Raw genomic sequence first — 26,472 nt, forward strand, 5'->3', positions numbered from 1 at the left:
AAACTTAGATCTCCTCAGCCTCAACTGGAGTTCTTTATACCTTGTTGCTAAAAAATTTCCTTTGGAGATATTTATGGTCTCTACTAGGTGCTTGGGATTTCGTGTAGTATAGGAAGGTAAATAGTGAATTGGATTTGCAGTGAGAAAATCCAAGTTGAGTTCTCATGTACTTTAGAGGTCATCAAGTCCAACTGATTTGAAATTACTTGCCTAGGATCACCTGGAAAAAAGTAGCAGAACCAAAGTTTGGACTTTGGCCCTCTGGCTCCAGATCCAACAGTCTTTCTATTATACTGTGCTCTGGGTTTGAGTTACAGATCTGCCATTCACATATGATCCTGGGCAAATCACTTAATTATAATCCCTGTAAGCCACCCCTTCTTCAACATATATAGCAAGACTCTGGACTTGCTCTCCCACTCTCACAGCTATAAATCTTCTCCGTTTAGACTTACCCAAGAGGTTAGGTATGTCTTTCTCTCAAATGATATCAACTCAAGCCCCCAAACTTGTGTATTTTCCCTTCTGTTAGCTTCTAGGGATTAGCACCCCCCCCCCAATTCTTTGAAACAATATTAATTTGCAATTAGAAAGAAATGTTTACTGCAAAGATAAAGAACAGAATTAACAAAGCATTCCCTACTCTCCAACACCTAGCAGATATCTCTCTTCTATACCACTTCAATCCTTGAGCAGAATGAGTTCAAACTTAAAGCAATGTTTGAACTTAGAACATTTGCCCTCACCAAACCAAGTTCACTTTCAAAATTGGGATAGTTAATGGATGAATCACTGTAGCTCCCTGTTGGCCACATTCAGTCTATGCTGAGTCAAATAAATTGCATAAGACTTCATTCTTCACCATGTGGCTTCTGGCAAATCCCAACCAGGATACTTAGGAACTTCTGGTGACTCTCCTGACCTTTTGAAGCTCACAAGGTCTTCCCTATCTCCAATATGCCACTGAAGTGCAGGAGAGAAGAGGCAGGAAGAAGCAAAGAACAGAAGCCTATATTCATGGGCTCCAAAGGGGATGGCCTGAGGCTTTTCCCCATCCAGAGGCTTACAATGTGTCTGTCTCACTTGAAATTGGTCCAGGAAGGAGAGAGAAGGAATAAGAGACTTGCTTCGTCCAGTTAGTGCCTTTTGAATGCACCTTAGTTCTAGCTCAGCAGCCAATCCCCAGTCCATTTCTTTGCCAAATGGTTAGCAGTCTGGACCCAGGTATAGAATGCCAGTGTTTGCACCAAACCAAGGAGCAGGGCTCTTCCATTACACATCATCTTTCCATTCTGGAAGCATTCTCTCCAATTTCTTCCATGGCAGGTGGCAGGGATTCTCTGGAAATGGAGTGTTAGGGGGATAGGAAAAATATTGACTGCTCCAACTACCTTACAAAATGGTTAGAGTTAAGTGGTAAAGTACTATACACATGTGTTGTTCTTAACAAAAATTTTACTGAAGGTATTCTTCCCATCTCAGCATCACTTATTCTACTTGGGTATCTCCTGGAGGACTAGCACCCAGTACCTGCACATCGTAGGTGCTCACATAAGCATACAATAAAGTCTTATGAAATTGAAGTGACCTGAAGAAAGAGACTGGAAGTAGAATGTGTGTTAGAATCTGTTATAGGAGTGCTGTGAGTGACTTCATTTTGAATGTGTAAATGTGTATCTAATCACTTTAAGAATAAAAGTAGCATGTTTTTGTATGTTATAATAACTAGTTATTAGTCACACACTTATTGGTCCCTGTACTCAAGAAGTTGATAAGAAAAATCCTCAACAGGATCCATTTAATTTTCTAGCATTATTTATTTCTAATTTTTAAAAAATGTCAGTAATGCTCTTGGAGAGAGAGAGAGAGGGGGGGGGGGGGAGGGGAAGAGAGGAACAAATGAGGTGTGAGAATACTTAAGTTAATACCATCACTATTTGAGATTCTGTTTTTCTGCCAGTAAGGTGCACTTCCCCCAGGATGTTTGCATGCTTTATTCCTCCTAACTGGGCAGCTGATTAAGGTTCCTCTAATCCATGGACCGGATGGAAAGAGTTGGCAGTGCTGACAGAGAAGGTCACACTGTCATTGTTCATTTCAATGAAACACGCCTTCTGAGAAGTTCTGGGACACTGCACAGCTATGAGCACAGACCTGCCTTTATCCCCACTTTATGAAGACCTCATTCACTTCTCACCTGAGGAACTCCGGAGAAACAGCACCAGTAAATGCCATCACAAACATGTACTTTTCCAAGGAGGAAATACAAATATTTAGTCCAGGGATAAAAGGGGATCTGAGAATAGATATCTGGTCAGGGTCTGCTTGAGAAATAGAAACAGGAAGCTATCATCTCAGGAAGGAGCCTTCCAAAGAACACTGCCCAAATCTGACCACTGAGATAACCTTGGGAAGGACTTGGAAAAATCATTTACTCCATTTTCTTGTCTCTAGTCAGATTTATTCCTAAAAACCACCCAAGATGTGTGTGTGTGTGTGTGTGTGTGTGTGTGTGTGTGTGTGTGTGTGTGTGTACACATACATACATACATAATGGAGTGTCCCTTAGGATATGGGTTGGATAAGATGGCAGCTGAGATCACTTTCAAATTGACAATTCTGTGACTCTTTTTTTTTAATGCTAAAGGACTCTGCCTTTAAACAGAGAACTCCTGTTCTTTAGACTTTAATTACTCAATTTGGGGAGTATCATTATGCACTCAATGAGAATTTAGCTTTCCTAAGATGGGTGTGCTCTTTCTCTGCCTAGACCACAAGTTCTTAACCTGAGGTCCACAGATATGATTCATGGCTAGACTCCATGGATAAATTTCAGGGGATCTATGAACTTGGTTGGGAAGAAATGGCTTCTTTATTTTCATTACCTTTAACTGAAATTTAGCATTCAATTATAGCTGTAGGTAACCAACCATTATCCTGCAAAGGGGGTCCTTGAGCTTTACTGGATTGCTTAGGGGATCTGTGACCAAGAAAATGAAGACCCTGGCCTAAACTATAAGGTTTTCCAGGTTTTAGGGGTGATGCCCTTGTTTTTGTTTGTATCTCCTATACCATCTAGTGAAGGGTTTTGCCCACAGTGTTTAATTAACATGATCGGTAGGCTGACAGAAAAAACTTCTTAACCAAATTTCTACAAGGAGAAAGGAGCCGAGTTCCCATTTCATTTGCATATAACCAGGGTTGGCTTCAACCTAGATTAGCTCATAGAATACAGTCTCTTTACCACTTTATAGCATCACCTACATTTCAGGGGAGATAATTTTTTTTTTAGCCTTTGTATAATATCCCCAGAGCTTAGTCTAGTATCTGACACATGATAGGCAATCCATAAATGCTTTAAATGAAAACTTATGTTTTCCAGAAGGAGTTGCATGGAAATGCTGCTCCCTACTATACAAATAAATAATCAAGAAGAATTTATCACATACCTACTATGTGCTAGAACTGGAAAGGGGTAAGGAATAAAATAATCCCTATTTACAAGAATCCTTCATTCAAAATAAAATAAAATGAATAATACATATTAAATATTAAAAATAAAAAGTTAATAAATACCCAAAAGCCCACAAAGTTAGATGCAAAATACTATGAAAGGGAAGGAAGACACTACCAGTTGGGGGGAGAGAGAGCAGGGGATGATAGTTAAATGCCTCAGTTTTGGTCTTAATGTAACTAACACTGGCAGGTTAAGTGTATTGATTATCCTCATGTAAATCACCCAGTGTGAGTTAATGCTTAGTTAAAGTTTCCTTCCATCACTCAGCACACTTTCAGGTGTACTTTTTAATCCCTAACCCCACCACCCCACATCCCCCTGTCCCTTAACATCATCTCTGGTGCTCAAGAAACAAACCGTTAGCTTGAATATTAGATTAATCAAAACTCAATTAGGAAGAGATCTGCAGAAAACAAAAGTATCATTACATCCATTCCCATAAGGAATACATCCCCAAAAGTGATAATTCAAAGATTATCTGAAGATTCAGATCTGATCTCTTCCATCAGAGTAAGTAATTGAAGATTGATATGTATTTGCTAAATCTGAAGATTGTGTTTATTTTACCCTTATAAACTCTGGAATATTATTGCACACAACCCCAAGATATGGGCACCTATCTAATGCCAGACCTGGAATCACAAATAGCTGTGTTCAAATCCAGCATGAGACAATTATTAGCCATGTGACTCTGAGCAAGTCCCTTAATCCTCTTTGCCTCAGTTTCCTCATCTGTAAATGAGCTGGAGGAAATAGTAAACCACTCCAGTATCTGTTTGAAGAAAACCCTATATCTGATCATGAAGAATTGGGCTTGATTACAACAAATGAAAATCAGCAATCAAAAGAAAATATCTCTAGACTGAAGGAACTGACTTTGTCCCAAAAGAAGCTCAACATATTTGGGCCCAGGGTGCAAGGACAATCTCCCATCATGTCAAAAGAATCATAGCTTCATAGATTTAGAGATGAAAAGAACCTGAGGTCATTTAACCTAATCTAATCATTTTGCAGAAGTGGGAACTGAGGTTATAATTGAGTGACAAACCCGAGGTCAAACAACTAGTGATTGGAGGAGCTAGAATTTGAACCTAGGTCCCATGACTCCAAGATCAAGGCTCTTTCCATTTTACCCCCTGGAGATAAAACTCTCCACCTGGAGGTGAAGAGCAACTGAGGTAACACCATCACAAATCTCTTGTTTCCCAGTGTTTTTGCCCCCACTCCAAAACAGTACTCAGATAATCAGGATATTGATCATACCATGAGCTAATGTGTGAGGGAAGAGAGAATTCAGATTATTATAGGGAATGGACATTTAGAGGTGCTTAGCAGAAAATTGTATAGCAAGTAGTTTAAGCTTTAGTTTTGGCCAAATTCCTTTGTGGCTTTCTCCAGGAGTGACTCCTTTCTCCCATTGGAGGATAGAGTTCTCCAGAGAACTAGATCTGAAATCCATAGTCCCTGTTACCAAGCTGGGGAGTTACCGAAGCCATTATTAAGAATAGCAATGTCACCATGCTTGTCCTGACAAGGAAAACCCAAAGGGCTCATAAACCTGAGAGGGAGGCACTTGAGGACCCTGAGGATCTCAGAGGCTTCTGAAAGTGGGATCCTGTCTCTAAAAAATCAGGATGCTGTTATTCTGCTCCAGAGAGGGCTGGTAATCTTTGGACAGATGGACTTGACTTAAAATGGAACAGGCTATCCCAGGAGGTAACCATCACAGGGAGGGGTTCAAGCAGAGTCCAGATCTGCCAGGAATCCTAGGAAAAGGACTCCTTTGCTGGTTGAGAGGTTGATCTCTAAGGTCACTCACAACTCTAAATTTTATTTCAGAGGAGGAAGGAACAAGACAATAATCCATGGCAGAATCTGGAGAAGGTTCCAGAAACTCTCTCCATGATCTTGCTTCCTCCAGGAGATAGCTAGAGCAAGCTAATTAGTCATGAATAATTCAGAAGAAAACTTTGTGGGTTTTTTTTTTTTTTAACTGTCCCTCTCATAGCCATACCTCTTCCAAAGCTGCATTTTTTTCTTTACCCAGTCACTCCAAAATGAAGGAAGACTATCTGACCAGGGAACAATTTTCTGCTCTCTTTAGGGGGGAAAATAAGAGTGGGGTTTAGTGTTTTTAAGTTCATAGGATCATGGATTTAGAAAATTATACCTCAGAAACTATATTCTAGACCAGCTCCCTCATTTTACTAATTGACCTGTGATTTCATGCATAAAAAGTTGACTGATGGTGCTACTGCAACTATCTCCCAGGGAGGATGGGCACCTTGCTCTGAAATTTATAGTCTTAGAGTTTGCTGGAGTCATTGAGATTAAAGGATTTGCTCAAGGCTACACAGTTAAAATTTGTCAGAGATAGACCATGAACCAAGGCTTTCTGATTCCTAGGGCAGCTCTTTCTCCACTACCCCAGTCTGCATCTCCATTTTACAGATCTAGAAGTTGGTTGGTGCTTTTTGTTTTTATAACACAATAGAAAAAAACAGGATAGTTTCATAGAAAAAAAAAAACAACCAGAAGATCTAGAACCTGAGGAGCTGAGTTCAAATCTCAGTTCTTTTACTTACTAAATTATTTGATTACTGTGTGACACTGGGTAAGTTGCTTCCTCCCTCTGGCCTTCAATTTCTCTACCTATAGAATAAAGGGCAAGTTGAGGGAAGTAGAGTGATGGCTTCTGTGGTCTCTTCTAGCCCTAAATTTGTGATGCTAAGAATAATTAATAATTACCATTATCACCAATTCATTTAAGATATCTTGTTAGCCCTCTTTGCCCCACCACTGGGGATGTTTGTGCAATTTATTGTCTGCAATCTAGGAATGAATCAAAGTGTCAAGCATTAGTATCATTAAAATGTCAGAGCATTCATGACTGACAATGTGTTGTATTTCACTTATATTAGGCAGCTTATAGGACCTTATAAGTTGGTTCTAAGTCAAAGTAATTCCTGGATCCGAGGCCTTTTTCCATTCTGCAAAAGAGGGATAGTCTGGACTAAACACTTGTTCCCACTGTGTAGATTTTCTTTTAAGTAGTTAATTTTTTAAAAAAATTTATCTTAGAAATTGCCAATAAACAACAAATTGTTATAAATTAGTCACGAGATTATGTTTCTAGACCTGAAAGGGACCTTAGAATCTAGTTAGTCTAGCCTCCTCATTTTACAAATGAGGAAAATGAGGCCCATAGAAGCAAAATAAATTACCTAATCATTAAGTGCCAGAGTCAAGATTTGGAACTTGGGTCCTATAGCTCCAAGTTCAGCCATATTTTTTCATGCTCAACAATCTTTGCACTGTAAGATTCTGCTTCCCCTTGTATTTGGTAGTTAGAATAACAAAAAATGTAGGTCTCACAAGGGTCCAAATTAATATTATCCATTATTCTTTAGCAAACCCTTTCCATTATGGCAGTTGTTCTGTACTAGCAGTTAGTCCTGAATCAAAACTTTTTTTGTAAAGCCCTGGGTACACTAATATGATTTCAGGAAAGGAAACTCTTCTTGGAGGGAATCAGGCCACTAAATGACTAGACAACCTGCTCTGAACCTGAGGAGCCAAGTGTGGGTGACAGAGCAGGTCATGTGGGATGGTAAGTGGAAAAGCCATAGTGTGTTCAATTCTAGGCATCACTATTTTTAGGAGGAACAATGAAAAACTGGGTCATATGCTGAGAAAAATGACAAGTAGAGTGCAGACAATCCAAGTTACATGCATCCATAGGAGGATCTATTGATGAAATTAGGGATATTAACACAAAAGAAGAGATGATTTGAAATAGACAAGAAAGTTGTTTTCAAATATTTCCTTCAGAAAAATTAGACTCATTTTGCTTGGTCCCAGAATTTCTACCCAGGAAAAATGGGTGGAAATTAAGGAGAAGCAGATTTTAGCTTAACACAAGGGGTAACATTCTAACTATTAGAATTATTTTTAAAAAAGGAATAGGGAGTCCTCTCTGATGGAATTTCCCTCCCCCAGAGATATTTGGACAGAGGCTGAATTTTCATTTGTTTGAGATGGTCTAAAAGGGAGTCATACACAGTAAAGAATTAGACTAGATGATGTCTAATTTCCTTCTATTCCAACTTGGAGATTCTAGGTTTCTATGATGCCTGTAACTTCCCCTTGTGACTTTGAAGGGAATGGAAGTTGGGAAGATTTTCCTTTGGAAATCAAATGGATTAAATGAATGCCAGGAATGCTCAATTTATTGATCTCACCTGGCATTAGAGGTAATGGGGATTACGGGTAAAGGGAAGACTTTCCATCATGAAAAAGGCACTCTATCTTGAGACCGTTCTTTCCTGTTTACCTTGAAATCTCCTCATAGGAAAATTTATTCATAGCCGACAAAACCTAACGTGGCAGATGAAGAGTACTCTTTTTTTAATAGTAATGGAAAACCATACATTTTAGAGGATGTGGGGCATGGTCAAGTGTAGGCCCTTAGAGACAAGGGGCTGGGGAATCATCCTCAACTAACCCCCAATCTTGCAATCTGAAACCAGCTCTGGGATTTCCTTTGGAATGTGTAGGAATTCCTCCCCCTACACCTCTCCTCTTCTCTGGATTATATAAGGCTGGCACATAGATAAATAAAATCTATAGATATCTAGATAGTTCCTTTTGCTTGATAACTACTAAACATTTGCCCAAAGCTATTCAGAAAGAACAAAATGTATCGAATGATCTTGCCACCTTCTCCTTAGCCTTGGGGCCATCATTTGGTTTTGGAATTAATGGGCAAGTTGGAAATGAGGAAATTCCATAGCATAGTGGAATGAGCTCTGTTGGAGATTAATGGAGGGGGAGTCCTTCCATCCATCCTGCAGCTGAACTCTTCTGTCTTTAATCCTCCAATTAGAATATGAACTCCTTGAGATCTAGAACTGTTTCAATTTTCTCTTTGTATCTCTAAGTCTAGCATAGTTCTTGGCAGATATTAAGCAAATTAATAAAAGTTTTTCATTGAAATTTTAAAACAAAATAATGGGGTGGGGAGGGGTACTAGAGGAACACCTATAGGGAAAGGGATAAGGTGGAAAGCCATTATTAGCCCTTCCTGCTATTGACTGTACTTTTGAATTTATTTTGTGACCCAAGAATTAGGAGAGAGGTTGATATGTATCAACTTTCTGTTTGACATACAAAATATTCTACCCTGCCCCCTGCTTATCATCTACTCACATTCCTGAGTGAAACACGCTGTCCTTGGTTACTATTTGGAATGATTGATGGTGGTTTGTTATTATTATTTTTTTAATTTGTTCTTTGTGCCCAGGCGCCTGTGGGAAAATGCTAAAGAATAATTTAAAAGTCTCTGCAGTAACTCCCACATGAATTCTGAAGCAGCATCTTTTGGGGTCAGGCTTTCCCCCTACCTAAGGGACAAATAAGGGTGCATTAGCACTCTTTAGTCTACTTCCAAACAATTGCTTCATGAACACACTGGGTTATCTCGTGGGCTCTCTTTGCTCTGTGACTCCTCATCTGTTCAAGGACTAAGTGAATACTGGATGAAAGCATTTACAGTCCAGCTAAGCTTCTCTTTTATTGGATCCTATGAACCAAGATCTAGTATTAAAAGAAACCTCAAAGGCTGCCTAATCTAACCCCTTCAGTTTATAAATGAGGAATTGGAGGCTCAAGGAAATAAAATGGCAATATTCTTGCTGCCATTTCTCATTACTTTCGCTCTGGAAGATTTAGGCTTTAGTTGGAACAGACAATCTGGTAAATTCCTTTCCAGATCTATTATTGCACCTTTTTGATTCTGAAAGATCTCAAGGACTTAATCTAGATCTAAAGATGACTATTTTGGAGAAGGAAATGGCAAACCACCGCAGTATCTTTGCAAAAAAAAAAGAAAGAAAGAAAAGAAATGGGGTCATGAAAATTTGGATACAACTGAAACAACTGAACTAAACAACACAACATCTTGACAGGAAAGGGGTTAGAGTTCTGAGATTAGGTGGAGTCTCCTCCACTTTGAGTTTTTAAAACCAGATAGGGTTTCTGGCATGGGCTCATAATAAAGTGCTTCTCAAAGGCTGTTGGGTGAATGGAATGAACTTCTCAATGTGTCTTCCTTCTGCTGGATTAGATAACTCTGTGATCATTGCCCTTTATTATCTGTGACTTCCCTTATTTGCTAATGACATAGATACTGTTATCCATTTCATCCCAATTGAGATTTTGCCTTCCTCTCCATCTCCCACTTACTGCCTAACAACTTTTCTAGAGGATAAACTGAGAGTATTCCTGATGGTTTTAAAAAGCAAAACTATCAAGAGAATAACCAAAATGGCAGATTAAGAAGAAGCTCTTTAGCTTAGCTCTCCCTACTATTCTAATGACTTAAGAAGAATAGATAAAGTAATGAATGGGACATTGAAGAAGAAATTAAAATGGATCATTTTTACAGTTCAGGATCATAAATTAGACATACAGGCAAGTGGCTATAGCAGGAACTCTGAAAAAAGGTACAGGCCAGGAATAAGGACTCAGATCCTAGAGCTCTGAGCCCAGAGATGCCCCAAAGTGATCACAGACTCAAAACTAGGCCCAAGAATAGCAAGAGGCCACTCAGAGAGGCTAGGAGTTTGGGCTTAGCCCAGACTCAGCTTCCAGAGCTCTAATGTAGGATAGCAGGTTAGAGACCCACAGTGCTGATCTGGAACTCAGTTCTAGCCCCAGACCAGCAGTTTAAGTCTTAGAGCATTGACTCAGTGGACAGTGCCCAGGTCCCCCAGCATGAGATCACAAAGAGAAGATCTTGGATTCAGTTTTCAACCCAAGAAAGCAGTACAAGTTGACTCCCAGAGGCACTGGGATCAAAGACTCAGTCCCCCCCAAAATCCCAACTAGTCCAAAACTTTAGGTTACCCAGAACAGATTTTTGAAAGAAAGAGTTTTAAAATGGTATTATAAATGAAACAAAGGTGAAAGGGAAAATAAGAAAGAAATGAGAACCATGGAGGAGACTTAAAATTAGTTAACAGTTAGGCATAAAATATATAAACCTTACCTAAGTATCAACCCCCACAAAAAAATCAGAATGTAACAAATAGAAATTAATGTCTCCATGAAACAACAAAAAATATGAAAATAGTGTCTTTTAAAAAATAGAATAAATATAAGGTATTTCACATCAAAAATAGCTGACATGGAAAACACACTACAAGGAGATAAAACTTAAAATAAATGAGCTACTTGAAAGCCAGCACCCCCCCCCCCAAAAAGAGCCTGGATATTATATTTCAAGAACTGATTATTATATTTCTCTTAGGACCATAGAACAAAGAGAAAAGAAAAAAGAAAAAAATCACAGGTTATCTCCTGAAAGAAAAGACAAAATGAAAGCACCTAGGAACATCATAGCAAAACCCAGAGCTTCCAAATCAAAAGAAAAATACTACACGCTGCCAGAAAAAGAAAAAAGTTCAAATACAGAGCAACTGCAGATAGGATCACACAAGATTTGGCAGCTATAACTTCAAAGAAATGGAGAGTATGGAATACAATATTTTGGAATACAAAGACATAGATTTTCAACCAAGAATACATTGCCCAGGGGGAAATGAGTATAATCCTTTGGGAGAAAAATGGATTTTTAATGAAATAGATGACTTTCAAGCATTCCTAATGAAAAAACATCAGCTTAGTAGAAACTTTGAAAATCAAACAGATAAGAAAAGAGAAATATAAAAAGACAAATACAAACAAGCAATTGGAAAAGACTGTGAAGTTTGGCTTATAATGGGAAGGGGAATGACACAAACATCCCTGATAAACCATGTTGTCAACAAGGGTCAAAGAGTAAGTCAGTGAAATTCAGGGCTTGAGAGTGATTTTTGCTGTTTTAACAATCATAAGAAGAAAAAGGAAAGCCAAAGAGAGAAATATTCCAGTATTAAAAAAAAAACAACCCAAGACTAATGGAGGAGAGATTTAGTATCTCCCATGACTGAGGTATGCAAGTTGAAGTCTATAAAAATGAAGGAGCAGGAAAGTGGGCATCATTTGAACCTCACTTTGTACTGATTTTGAGTGAAGTAAACAGAACCAGATGAACAATTTATTATAATAACAATATTACAAAAATAAACGGTTTTGAAGGGCTCAAGAACTCTAATCATGATTCTAGAAAATCAATCATTTACCATGTTGTCTGATGGAGGAGTGATGAACTAGAAATGCAGCATGAAATACATATTTCTAAAAATGGCTAATGTGAACATGTGTTTTGCCTAACTATTATATTTGTTTTGAAAGATTTCCTTTAACACTATAGGTGACAGTGGTGGGGCAGAACAGATGCTTGTTAGTTGAAAAAAAAAGTTAAAAAAAAAAGCAAAACTATTAACTACCTTCCCCACAAACAACAAACACTTTTCTCCAGTAGTATTCATCCCTTTTCCGGATTCCTTTAAGGGGATTCTTTCATTAGATAATCACCAATATCATGGTTTAAAGTGATTATTAATATTTAAAAGAATTGTTAATACCATGTTAATAGACACTAAGTAGAAGTTTCATTCTTTTTCCATTAACTTTCTGACCATGAGATTGTAGTCAAAGAGCCAAAAAATATTGCTGATTCTAGACCCTTAGATCATCTAGTCCAATCTTCTTTTTCTTCATATCCCCTTCCTCCTTTTGCAGAGTAGAAAAGTAAAGCCCAGATATCAACATTATTTCCCATTATCAAGGACTAGAGCAGATGACTTTTCTATCCTCAAGTCTGTCATTCAATTCTGAGGGACTTGTGACAAAGAATGCTACCCATCTCCAGAGAAAGAACTATTGGAGTAGGAAAGTAGATGAAGGCAGATAATTTTTCACCTGTTTATTTGTGTATATGTTTGGGGTTTTGGTTTTATAACTCACAAAAATGAACATTATGGAAATATGTTTTGCATGATAAGATGTATATCCCAGATTAAACTGCTTGCCAGCTCTGGGAGTGAGGGGAGGGAAGGAGAGAGGGAGATGATTTGTATCATATAAATTTGGAAAACTGATGTGGAATATGTTATTCCACACATTCCACAATGGAATCTGTTATTACATTAATTGGTAAAATATATATGTATATATATTTGAAAATAATCTGTCATTACTAAAAAATAATGGAATTTCTGATAAAAGAGAACTTAGAGATCACCTTGTCCAACCCATTCATTTTATAGATGAGGAAATTGAAAACTGGAGAAGTTGTGACTAGCTCCATCACATAGCTTGTTATATGATGTAATGAAACAGAGATGCCCAAACCTATCCCCATCAGAGAGCAGGAAGAGAGATTATTGGACAAACTGACCATGGTCCAGGGTGGTTCATTCTCCCTGAAGCAGGCTAGACACCTGGCACCAAGACCATAAATGTCCAATTCAGAGGCTCAGGTCACTCCAGTTTCTTCCTCTCCTTATCCATCTCCCAGAATGTAAATGGATCTGGTGGCAAACCCCAAACTCTTCAGCTCCACTGAGCTCCCACACCATGCCAATCACACGGCCAATTTCTGAGCAAGTCATTCTGTAAAGCAGCTGGGAAGCTTGTGATGTATGAGAAAAGGTTATTCTTTCTTCTCCTTCCCCCTCACTGTCTAGCTCCCACACATGGGGACATATGCATGCACACATACATTCATTTTCTCACACACGTACAAAGAAAGAACCTCAAATCCATTGGAAATTCAAACTTTTCCATATTGGAATGGAAGCTAAAAGTCTTTGCCAAATATGTAAGTTTATTTATGTGCAATGCCCATCTGGAGAGACAACCTGGCTCCCTGAGAAGGAGTGAGGAGGGAGGGAGAGAGGCAGCTTTCGTCCCAATGAACATGGGTAGGGGCTGGTGTTGTGTACTGCTTCTGAGCCTGAATGAACAAAAGAAAGGGAGTAGATACTGAACAGAGGGGAAAAAATACACAAAAGTAACCCTAGCAGTATGAATGAATAATTCATATTGTGACTGCCTCAATGCTGAGCTTCCCAAAATAGTCATTTTAATTGCCTATTTGTTTCCCGTTGACTTTAATTCAGCTGCCTTCAGCTTGAAGAACTTTAATGTTTAAAGTTGACTTGTCAGGTAGCGCTTCCTTAGGGGAATAATATTCCATTTTCTTTATTTAAAAAAAAAGAAAGAAAAAAAGTAATGAAAGAAAGCCTACTATTTAAAAATTTGGAAACACTTTCCTTTTCAATTGTACCATAAAACTCCTTGTTGACCCTGTTGATTCTGTGGGCTTTTTCGACAGACATACCAGCAGACAGACAGAGCTAGCAAGCTTTGGTCCTAGGGAGGCCTACTAGCTGTGATGCAATCTGGGATCCCTTACAAGTCTGCAGACTTTTCTGATAACCAGACAGCAAGGTGCTGACTAACAGGGTCAGATGAAGTGTCTGGGAACAAAGAGTTAAGAGATAAGTGCCTGAGGGACAGCTGCGCAGAAAACCACAGTGAGAGATTTTTTCCCCATGGTAGGGGAGTTTTGTGTTCTAGACTTGACACCACCTGCCAGGGCTGTTGTATAAGGTTGATATATTGGACAGTTTTGTCTCCCTAGACAAGACCAAGGCTTCAGGGAATATTAGTTACCAAAATTCTGTGCCTGGACCTCTTGATACAGAAATGGAAACATAAAATGTTAGAGTAGATAGTTACCTTAGAACTTAAGGAATCATTGAATATAGGAAATATTGGAAAGGACATTCAGGGCAGCTAGGTGGCTCAGTGGATGGAGACCTGGACAAGAGATCCTAAGTTCAAATCTGGTCTCAGGGACTTTCTAGCTGTGTGACCCTGGGCAAGTCACTTAACCCCAATTGCCTAGTCCTTACTACTCTTCTGCCTTGGAACTGATACTGGGTATCAATTCTATGCATAAGATAAAGGTTTTGTAAAAAGGGGGTGCCATCATTTACCCACATAATCACAGAATCTTGGAATTTAGAAGAGAACTCAGAGATCACTTAGTCCAACTCATATGTAATCAAGAATCATGTCTGTAACATCACCAAAAAGGAAGGGGGGAGGGGGGGAATCTCTCCAGCCTCTGCTTAAAGACCTGCAATAAGAAGGAAGGTAGTGCCACCCCTCAAAGGATCCTGTGCTACTTTTAGCCACCTCTAATTTGGGACATTCTTCTTATATCAATCCCAAATCTGCCTTTTTGCAATTTCCTCCCATTGCTCCAATTTCCAAACTTTGGATTTTACTGATGAACAAATTGAGAGCTGTAGAATTGATGTAACTCACCCAAGGACACATAACTAATTAATGACAGGTCTAGGCTAAGAATTCAGGTCTTCTGACTCAAAGACCAGGGTTAGACAGTGTTTATAGGCACTTGTAGGCCAGTCTTCACTCCTTCCTTACTACAACTATTTGAGTACCTGTTATGAGCAAAGCCCTGTGCTATAGGTGCTATTTGGGACACAAGAGATAAATAAGACACAGTTCCAGACTTCAGGGACCTCAAAGAAACCAGAATGTGGAGAAGTAAAACTGAATGAGAATGGAAGTTGTTCCCAGGCAACTAGTTCCACCTTCTCCCAAAGAATGGTGCAACTCTCAGCTGGATCAGGTTGACATAGGCAAGGGAACATTTTGTAAGCCCATAAAGTGTTTTGTTTTCAAAATGGCGCTTTTCCCAGAAATCTCTTTGTGCAATGCATGAATGCCCACTGTAACTGCCTCCTTAGCAGGTGGGAGTTAGCCTCAAGGTTTGGGCAACTAGTGACAAGGAAAGTAGTGCAATAAGGCTAGTAGCAATCCTAACCGCTCAAAGAAGTTTAGACAGGAATCTTATGAATGTGCAAAGAAATCAGAACCTTCTCTTAATTCTGTGAAGCGTAATTATTGGTGAACATGCCTTTTTTTCTCCTTTTCTAGAATATAAGCCTTTTAAAGGGAGTGATACCATGTGTCTTAATCATATTTGTGTTTTACTAGGGTTCAGTATAGTATTTTGTCTACATGATAGGAGCTAAGGAAATATGTGAATGAATGGATTCCTTTTCCCACATTCATGCAAACAAATTTATGCAAAGCTTGCTATGTACAGGATAAATAGGAAATAACAGAAGGAAGGCACAAATATTAAGAATTCATGCAGGGGCAGCTTGGTAGATGAGTGGATTGAAAGCCAGGTCTAGGAGATCTTGTGTTCAAATGTGGCCTCAGACACTTCCCAGCTATGTGACCCTGGGCAAGTCTCATTAAGTCACTTAAGTCTCATTGCCTAGCCTTTACCACTTTTCTGTTTTAGAACCAATACATAGTACTGATTCTAAGATGGAAGGTAAGGGTTAGAAAAAAGAATTAATGCTAATGGGTCAACTAGGTCATTCAGTGAATAGAGATTCTGGCCTGGAAATGGGAAGTCCTGGATTCAAATATGGCAGACATCTCCTAACTGTGTGACTCTGAGCAAGTCACTTAACTCAAATTGACTCTTCTGCCTTGGAAAAGATACTCAATATCAATTCTAAGACAGAAGGTAAAGGTTAAAAAAAAAGAGTTAATGTTAACTCACAGCCTTGGGGGAAAAGAGACTAGGCAGAGTATTAAGAAATACTAAGACTCTTAGAATAGGACCTTGCTCCTAAGACAGTCCCATTCGACACCTTCTCAATGGAAAGTATCATGAGAATGTTAGCACTGCAAGGAATCTCAAAGACCATCTAATCTAGAGATTCTTAACCTTTCTGCATCATGGATCCTTATGGCAGTATGGCAAAGCCTTCACAACCCTTCTCAGATAATTCTACCATTAGACAATTAGAGTTGATCATTCTCAGTAAGTGATGTTGAAAATTCTATTTTTTAAAGAGTTGGTACTGAACAGATTCTAGACAGAGATGACATTGGAGTAAGCTGAAACAAAGATTGTACTAATATCTCGTCCAGGATTCTTAGGTTTAAAAGTGAAAAGAGTGACTCAAATGGGCTTCACAGACTTGGGGAGGGATGAGAGGTTCTGAGGAATGAATGATGTCTTGGGGAATCTGGAAGGAAAGAAGGAAAGGAACCTGACTGGGACTTGGGTATGAACTGAAGAACCAAAAGAGAATGGATTGAGTTTGGGCTGGTGGGTTAAAGATAACTAATTTGTAAGGGGGAACTGGGAGCCTTTGGAATCTTCCTTACAACTTCTTCTCTGTATCCTTCCTCTAGAAATAATTCTAGGAATGAAAATAATCCAATTCAAACAATGAAAAAGCCTTAGGTAAAATGGGGCTACCAAAGCTGGAAAGGCTTGTTCACTAACTGTTTAACTTGACGATGTCACATCTCCCCAAATAGACAGTAATCTTGGATAAGTGTGTATATCCTCCACAAGGGCTTAGTGTGGGACATATAGTAGTAGGAGCTCCATAAATTCTTGTTGGCTGTTTGCCTGAAGTTAGATGGTCCCAGAATCATAGATCTAGAGCAGGTAGGGATCTCAAAGTCTCTTTAATCCAAACTCCCTCGTTTTATAGATAAGAAAATGGATTCCAAAGGAGTTTAAGATGATTTGCCCAAGGTCACTTAGGTGGAATTTGAGGTGGATTTGACTCGTGCTTCAGTGTTCTCTCTGGTAGAAGATAGGCAGCAAAGAGGGAGAGTTGCACAAATAGGTTTCCGAGCCCAGCATTTCTGTCTGCCCACCCTAGCCTTCATTTTCACAAAGTGAGCTGTGTCTACTTAGTAACCATGTTTTATGGCCTCCAACAGCCTGGAGGTGAAGGAGTGGAACTGAGGAAGGTTGTGAAATCCAAGCTATGGGAAATATGTATGTGAATTCCCCCTAGGCAATAAGGGAAGGCTTGCTTGTTTATGCCTGAGCTTATGAGGCATCATTAACCTAGAAGCTTGGATGGGCTAAGAATGTGAGGCTAGGGTCAGGTTAGAAATTGATGAGACTTTACCCACACCCACAGCCCAGCCACCCTCTTTCCCTGCCAGGTGCTCCCTCCCTCGCTGTGAGTACCTACAATGACAGCAGAGGCAGGCTGGGAGGAATGTGCCACTTTGCCCTGGACGTGCCCACGTGTGCACATAAAGGGGCAAGTGTCCCAGGCTTACTCTTTCAGGGAGCTTAAAGGGAGGCATCTGGCTGGTCTGGGCTGAGCTACAACACAGCATGGGAGGAGAAGAGAGAGGGAGGGGAAGGTGAGCAGAGTCAATGGGGGAGCCTTTAAGACTGGGAAATACAGGCTTAGGATCAGAGGTTCCTCTGATGGGTTTGTTTGTGAGGGTTTCAGCGTCTTTGGCCAGCCCATCTGCACCCCGAGCAGAATCTAAAATGGTAGATCTAATTGGGAAGTCGTAAAGGACTCATGAAATGAATCCCAATTGCTTTGAAACAATAAAATACACAATGCAGCAGTCCTATGGGAATTATTGGCCATTGTTAGACTGTGGAAAACTCCTTGAACTTCTTTAAAAGATCTGATTCTTTGACTATAGAATATATTGTTATCAAATGTAATATTTTCCACATCCAGTTTTCTCAGAGTACCTTTCTCAGAGGAGAGGTAGAAAGCAGAAGCATTTTGTATTCCCTGGAAAAAAGTCCATTCCCCCTACCTGGCCCCATCTGAGAGACTTAAGGGTTTCTCCAAGGATAGAGTATTTAGGCATCTCTTCCTTAAAGGCCTATATTTTAATTTTTTTTATATTTCTATAAAGGTCAAAGTTTCAAAAGATAATACAACATCCAGTGATTTTTTTCTATATCCTCAAGGTTACATGTCCTAGAATATTTTTTGTTTTTCTTTTTGAAAACCCTTACCTTCCCTCTTAGAATCCATACTAAGTGTTGGTTCCAATGCTGAAGAGTGCTAAGGGCTAGTCAGTGGGAATTTGGTGACTTGCCTAAGGTCACATGATTAGAAAATGTCTGAGGCCATATTTGAACTGAGGACCTCCTGTGTCTAGGCCTGGTTCTCAAATCACTGAGCCAGCTAGCTGCCCCTCTTTCCACCTCCAGATGGTTTTTTCAGGAGCACCCATTATGAAACATTCAGGAATGTTTGTGTTTAATATGAGATTTATAATTAAGAGGCAGAACCAGATCTTGCTTGGCTTTCTCTCCTACTCTCACCTCTCATAGTTTTGGCATTTGGTTGATTTCATTTTGTGACTGGGTTTTTCCTACAGGTCAGAACATGGGTTCTGAAGACCCATGTTGAATTTTGGTGAATCATTGAACTCTGGTCATAGAAAGAAAGCAGATATATCTTCCAATCACACATTTTTGTTTTTTACCCCTGAAGAAATATCTTGGACTGCAGGTGCACACAGAATTTCCTAGGGGGAGGGACAAGAGGGGTCAGATGGATCTATAGGGTCACTTGCTCTCTCTATCAGGAAATTTTTTCTGAAAATCATTGTTCAGCTTCAGATTTTGCTTTCCATCCTAGTTTTCCTAATGATATGTTTGCCACACTGAATAATTCATCTCCCTCTTGGCATTTGTGCCATTTGAGATTCTTATTGTCAAGATTTCTTCTAAGCAGTACAATTTACTCCTTTAATCTTTCCCTATAAAAGAGCTTTTCATGCTCCCCTGGGTTTATCTTCAACTTAATGGTAGAAGGAGCCTCAGCTCCCTAGTGTCCTCACTTATATCACATAGTAACAGTCTCTTAGCTGGAAGAACTCTTGCTTCCTTTATTTTTCTTGTTTATGTTTTCCAAAAAGTGTTGTCATTCATTCATTCAACAAACTATTACTGAGTGCCTACTATTGATCTAGACTCTTGGGAATGCAAAGACAAAATGGAAGAATCATCCCTTCCCTGAAGGTATTTACATTCTACTAGAAGAATGCAAAATGGACTTGATATTTTGAGGGAGGAGAGAACTCTTAACAACTGAGAGAATAACAGAAATTCTTCCCATGGGAAGTGACACCTAAGTTGAGATTTAAAGGAATTCATGACCCTCCTTTACTGTCCATACTCTCCTCCTTTACTGTCTCCTCTTTTACTACCATGCCCCAATTTACCCTACTTTTGTGTTATTGCATTGCATATAGATGATTAAAGAGAATGAGGTACATAGGTGCAGAACTGCAAGGAACTTTCAAGACTATCAGGTCCATCCTCCTCATTTTTCAGATGAGGAAACAGATACAAAGAGGCTAAGTGTCACACAGCTAATAATTCTTGAGGTCAGAATTTGATTCCAGGTCTTCTTGACTCCAATTCCATCATCCTAGTCACTGAGGCAGAACTAGGTGGCACAGTGTATGGAGCTCCAACTGCAGTCAGGAAGTCCTGTGTTCAAAAGTAGCCTCAGACGCTTATTACTTATATGACACTGTCTCAGTTACCTCAGCTATAAAGTGGGGATAATAATAGCACCTATCTTGAAGGGCTTTTGTGAAGGTCAAATGAGATAATAATATTTATAAAGCACCTAGTACAGGGCCTGACACATAACGGACACTATAAATACTTATTCTTTTCCTGCTACAGTATGATGTCTCTTATCCAATGTGATAATAAATGTACATTTTTTATGCCATCACACCATAGAATTTCAACTGGGATGAATGCAAGTTTGAATCAACTTCTCAAAATTGGTGGAGTGTCCTCTTTTATTAAAAAAAATAATCTTTTCCTGAGTTTTGGATGATCAGAAACTTCCTTCAGATATTTTAACTTCTCAGTTGTTTGGCAATAGGAGTTTGGCACAGTATGAATCTCAGACTCCAATGTGTGTTGAAGAGTTCTGTCTTCTTTTGTGCCTTTCCATAAGGAAGGAAGAACATTCCATGCCCCAATGCTTCATTGCATGGACAGCCTTCCTGCTTCCTGCTGGCTGAGGACTGGGAAATAACCACAGCCAAGAGACCAGTTGGTGTCTTTGCATTTGTATTTCATCTAGATGGTTAGGGTTATGAGCAATGAGGGATTTCTGATTTTGTTTTTTATAGATTGTTTATTTTATCTTATTCTCATACCATATCAGTAGTTTGGGATTCTGTCTGAGAGACAAAGCAAAAATAAAACACCTAAACCTTAATTGATTAATAATTAGCTTATATGGCTATTGGAAACATGGGATGTCTCAGCTCAGCAATCAGATTGCCTGGCTCACTGTTGATTAGCACCATCTCCTTCTGCTGCTCTTACCTCAAAAACCCTGCCCCAGTTTGTTTCACTTCAAGTCTTGAGAGAAAATGAAATTCTAACCAGGTGGCTTATAGACAGTGCTAACAGTTTTCTCCATCACCTTATCATTATCATCAGCTTTCTCACCTAGTTAGACCCGGCACCCTCTAGCGACCCTACAGTGTGTCTTCCAGGAAGGAACAAATGAATGCACCTGACTACCAGAAACTGATCATGTAAAATGAACCGAATGACTTAGGAATGTCATCGGTTTTTTAAAAAGTATTATAGAGGGTCATGATAAAACACACATATATGTATGCATACATATACTCACAAAATGCATGTGTACATGAAAACCCAAAGGAATTACTGTTAGAAAAAGCATCAATCTTTATTCCAAGAGGGTAGATATGGAATCAAAACCAGGTGGTATAAGTGAAAGGTTATAGGAAAGCAGTCTAGTGATAGAATCTCAGTGTTGGAAGGAATCAGAGGGCATCTAGTCCAACCTATAGATGAAAAATAATAACCTACAACATCCCTAGCAAGTAGTCATCCAAAAACAGAACTCACCACTCCTTCCACTCCCAGACAGCCCTAATTTTTTTTTAAGGCCCTTAACATCTGTCTTAGAATCAATATAACTATTGGTTCCTGGGCAGTAGAGAGCTAGGGAATTGGAGTTAAGTGAATGCACAAGATCACACAGCTAGAAAGTGTCTGAATCCAGATTTGTACCCAGGACCTCTCATCTCTAGATCTGGCTCTCTATTCACCAAGCTACCTCGCTGCTCCACATTCCTGATTTTAAGTTTTTTCCAACTTAGATCTACTTCTTTGTAATTTCTACTCCTTGTCCCTAGTTCTGTCTGCCAGAGCCAAGCAGAATAAATTCAATCCCTTTGCCATGTGATAACTCTTTAGACTTGAAGACATCATTCTTCCTCAGTTGTCTCTTTTCCAGACCAGTCATCTCTAGTTCTTCCAGGGCTCTTCAGATTAATGGTATGGTTTCCAGTCCCTTCTCCATCTTAATACTCTTTTCTTGTCAGTATCCTTCTAATAATGTAGCACCTAATATATGTAGAATTTAACACAGTCCTCTAATTGAGATTTGAATACAGTATAATGTGACTATCATCTCCCTCAAACTAGATGTTATAGATCACATTATCTGTTTTTTACCATTAAGTCACAGTGCTGACTCATTGAGTTTGTAGTCTACCAAAACCCCAAGAAATGTTGTATAGCCAGTTGGCTCCTTCATTATGTTCTTATGCAGATAATTTTTTAAACTCGTGTTTTATTTTGCTCTTAGTCCTATTAAATTTCATCATATTTGAGATTTGGCTCATTGTCCTAGGCTCTCAAGATCTTTTTGCTCCATGGGATTATCTAAGGGGTTGGCTGTCCCTCCCAGGAAATAAGAAAGCATATCATCCTTGAAACAGAAAAGAGTTGACCAGCATACACAAAGATATTGACCTATTAATGAGTACCTTTTGGGTCTAATTATTGCTGAACCAAAGCCATCTAATTAGACAATTCTCTAACCCATGTCTCCCCATAAAGATACTATAAAAGGACTGTCAATTGTTTTTTAAAGTGAAATCCCTGAATTATATGCCTGTCATTCCCCTGATCTACCAGTTTAATCCTATCAAAAAGGAAATGAGATTAGTACAGTGTATCTCTATGAAGACTTCATGGTAGATCTTAGTGATTATTGTTTCCTTTTCTAAATACTAACAAATTATTCCTTTTATAACTTTGTTCCAATATTTTGCTTGGAATCAAAGTCAAACTAACTTGCCAATAATTTGAAAACTTCACCTTTATTTCTGTTTTAAAATCAGAATATCATTTACCTCTCTTTGGGTTTTCCTACATTTTTTTTTTCAAAGATGAATATTCATTGATTAGTTCTCTTAGTGCCCAGGGATGTAGTTCTTAGGGTCATAAATCAAGCTAGAAGGGACCAAAGAGACAATCTGGTCTACTCCTTCATTTTACAGATAAGAAAATTGAGGCCAAGAGAGTTGTACTAGGTTAAGATGAGTAACTGCATCATAGATTCAGAGCTAGGAGGGATTTAAAAGGCCATCAATTTCAACCGACTCATTTTACAGGTAAAGAAACTAAGGCCTGCAGTGGGGAATGAGGAGGGGGCAGGAATTAAGTGAGTTGGCCAAAGTCATGAAGGTTAAGTGTCAGAGTAAAGATTTAAATTCAAGATTTCTGCCTCAAGAGAGAACCCCCCCCCCAATTCTAATATACTGCCTCTCAGACTTGGTTTCTTGAAATCAGTGGGGAATAGATTTCATTTCAGTTATCTCAGGGAGCATCTCTCTCATGATCATCGTTTATTCTATCCTTTTCACTCTGAAGACCATTCTCCTTAGCTGAGGAAAAAAAAAGAAATAAAATAAAAAAATTAAGTAGGTTTCCCTTTTCTCTTACACCATTAGTATCATTTCATTAACCCAGAGTGGTGGTCTTAGTGCTTCTTGATCTACATTCTGTCTCTAAAATGAATTTTAAAAATCTGATGGGGAAGCTTCTTAGCATTCTTTGATAACCTCTGCTGTTTTCTGAGGTTTTCTGACCATATTCTTACACCATTCCCTTTTTTGTGCATTCCTTTCTTCCATCTTCTACTTTCTCTCTGTGTGTGTCTTTTCCCTTCTCTGTCCATCTCCCTCTCCCTCTCTATATCATTATAATGGAAATTCTTGAATGAACATATCCACGTAAAATTCTTTAAACAACTTCTTTTTCTTCCTCATCATAATTGTTCATATTTGTGTTAACAGAATTTCATTCTTTATTGGAATTCCTCCCTTTCTGACATTATAGAATTTTCAGCCATGCCAGCCTGCTCATCCAAAGCATTCAAAGTCTATTCTCCCATAAGATAGGGTACATTTCAGGCTGTCTGACTTTCTTCTTTTTTTCTAATATAGAAATAATTTTTCCTCAAGATTCCCATCATTGCTGTTTTATCAACAAGTTTCTCTTTATCACTGGAACCAAATCCAAATTAACCATTCCATTCATCACCTCTGATATCTTTTGAAGGATGAAGTTTTAATTAAGGGAGATTAAATTACATACCTCAAATACCATTGTGTTATAAGAAATGATGCACATAATGAATACAGGGGAAGCATAGGAAAGCTAATATGAACTGATGCAAAACTAAGTAAGCAGTACCAGAAAAATAATATGTATGTTGATTACAACATAAACAGAAAGAACAATAAGAGAGTGAAAACTATGTGCTGTAAAGTTATAATTACCAAAATTGGCCCCAAAGAAGAGGCATGAGAAGGTGCTTGTTTCCCTTCTTTGTAGAAATGGGAGACTAGGATTGTAGAACACTATATAGCAGTAAGTTTTGCTAAAACTTTTTTTAAAATTCTGATTGCAAGAGATGATTTTCTAGGGAGGAAAGATAACTTAAGAGATACAGGTTATGCAGAAATAAAGAATATTAATTTTAAAAATTTAAGTTTACAGAAAAGAGAATAGGGGGGTTTTGGACAGGATACACGCCAGCAGTTTTGCTACTACTCAATTAACTTTAATATGCATTTTTAAAAAAACAAACTGCCTTTTCAGAGTTTCACATACAATCCTCTTTTCTGTTCTTTGTACATTGTAATTTTTGTGTTTCTTGATTTTTTCTATTTATATATTTTATATAAAAATCAATATATGACTTTTATATAAACACAAATATATATCAAATATATAAATAAATGTATGTGTATATATATGTAGATACATATACACATTTGTGTGTATGGGTTCATCTGTAGCTTATATATCTGACATTTAAAGTCCCCAACAATCTGATCCTTTTCTACCTTTCAGTCTTCTCACACTTTTATCCCCTCCATGTCCTCTACAGTCCAACTCATTGGCCTGTTTGCTATGTCTTGCACACAACACTCCATCTTTTATCTCCTTTCCTTTGCACTTGCTATCCCCCCCATGCCTGGAATGAAGTCTCTCCCACTCTGCCTCTTAGGGTCCCAATATTCTTTAAGAATAAATTCCAGTTCCACTCTGCAGAAAGCCTTTCATGGTCTCTCCCTCCCCCCAACTTCCAAGATTATCTTCCATGTACTCTGTATATATGTTGTGTGTTACTCACTATAATATGAACTCCCTGAAAGCAAGGAGTGTTTTTACCTTCCTTTTTCCCCCCAGTGCTTAGAACTGTTTTTGCTGTTGTTCAGTTGTTTCAATCATGTCCAACTCTTTATGACCTCTCTTGAGGTTTGCTTGGCAGATATTGAAGTGGTTTGCCATTGCCTTCTCTAGCTCTTTTTACAGATGAGGAAACTGAGGCAAACAGGGTTAAGCGATTTGTCCAGGGACACAGATAATAAGTGTCTGAAACCGGATCTAAACTCAGGAAGATGAGTCGTTCTGACTTGAGGCCCAGTGCTCTATCTATTAAGTTCATAACAAATATCAAATGTATATGAAAATAAATTCCATCCTTCAAATTAGAAAGGAGATGAAAGTGAGGAATTTTATAACTCAGGGACTAAACATTCATGTCCTGAGAGAATTGGGTTCATAGGGTGCTTCCTTGGCTGCTAGGTAGTAGCCCAGTGAATAGAAGCACTGAGCCTGGAGCCAGGAAGACCTGAGTTCAAATTCAGTCTCAACCACTTACTGGTTATGTGACCCTGCAGAGGTCACTTAACCTCTGTTTGCCTCAATTTCCTTTACTATAAAATAGGGTTCATAATAACATTTAGCTCCCAGAAATGTTGTGAGGATCAAATGAGATAATATTTTTTTTAAACCCTTACCTTCCATCTTGGAGTCAATACTGCATATTGGTTCCAAGGCAGAAGAGTGGTAAGGGCTAGGCAAATGGGAGTCAAGTGACTTGCCCAGGATCACACAGCTAGGAAGTGGCTGAGGCCAGATTTGAACCTAGGACCTCCCATCTCTAGGCCTGGTTCTCAATCCACTAAGCTACCCAGTTTCCCCCTCAAATGAGATAATATTTGTAAAGTGCTTAGCATGGTTTGGCACATAGTAGGCAATTAACACACGGTCATTTCTTCCCTTTCCTTCATTCCAGAAGAAGCTGGAAAAAAAAAAACCCAGCATAAACACGGGTCAAATTCATTGGGCCTTGTAAATCTCTGAATTATAAGGGATTGAAGTTAGTGCTTTTAGTAATGTACTGTACCAAGAGGATAATTCCTGAAAAGAAAATGATAAAAAATCTATCTGGTTTTGGGGATATGTTCGAAGCAACAGACTAGCATGGTTTTTCTGGCCTAGCTTTTCTCCTAAATTTCCCTATGGGGCAGCAAGTTTTTCCTCTCCTTGTTTATTATTAAATTATTCTTCTTTTGGTTATCCTTGGCAGAGTCACCTTGGAAAATCTTTGTTCTTACCATTGGCATTGCTTGATTGATATCACTTTTATAGGCACCAGGCAGGGGAGAACAAGTCTCCTCATCCACTACTACCCCAAAGCCTACTGGGTTAGTCCCCAAATAAGCCAGATCTTTACAGTAAATGTTGAGAACTTGAGCCATTATCTCCCTGTGGAAAAGAGTGAACTTCATATTCTCTCCATCCTCCATACCTCAATTCCTGGTCACATGCCCTGTACCTTCCGGGACAGTCCCACTCCCGCTTCGAGATTGTCTCATTGCTACCTATTTTCTTATTTGTTTTTTCCCTTCCTTCCTTTGCCCAATCTTTTTTAGAACTTGAACATCCATTGATGAGTGATTTTTGCAGGTGGAAACTGTTTGTGAAACATTCATTTCTTGGAGCA

General features: G+C 38.8%; 1 protein-coding gene across 1 annotated transcript in view; it reads left to right on the forward strand.

Moving 5' to 3' along the window:
- WWC1 (WW and C2 domain containing 1) overlaps window positions 1-26,472 on the forward strand; it is a 153,545-nt gene that overhangs the window by 47,711 nt on the left and 79,362 nt on the right. The gene's annotated exons all lie outside the window — the stretch shown is intronic.

This window comes from Monodelphis domestica, chromosome 1, assembly GCF_027887165.1.
Source record: "Monodelphis domestica isolate mMonDom1 chromosome 1, mMonDom1.pri, whole genome shotgun sequence".
NCBI classification, from domain to species: domain Eukaryota; kingdom Metazoa; phylum Chordata; class Mammalia; order Didelphimorphia; family Didelphidae; genus Monodelphis; species Monodelphis domestica.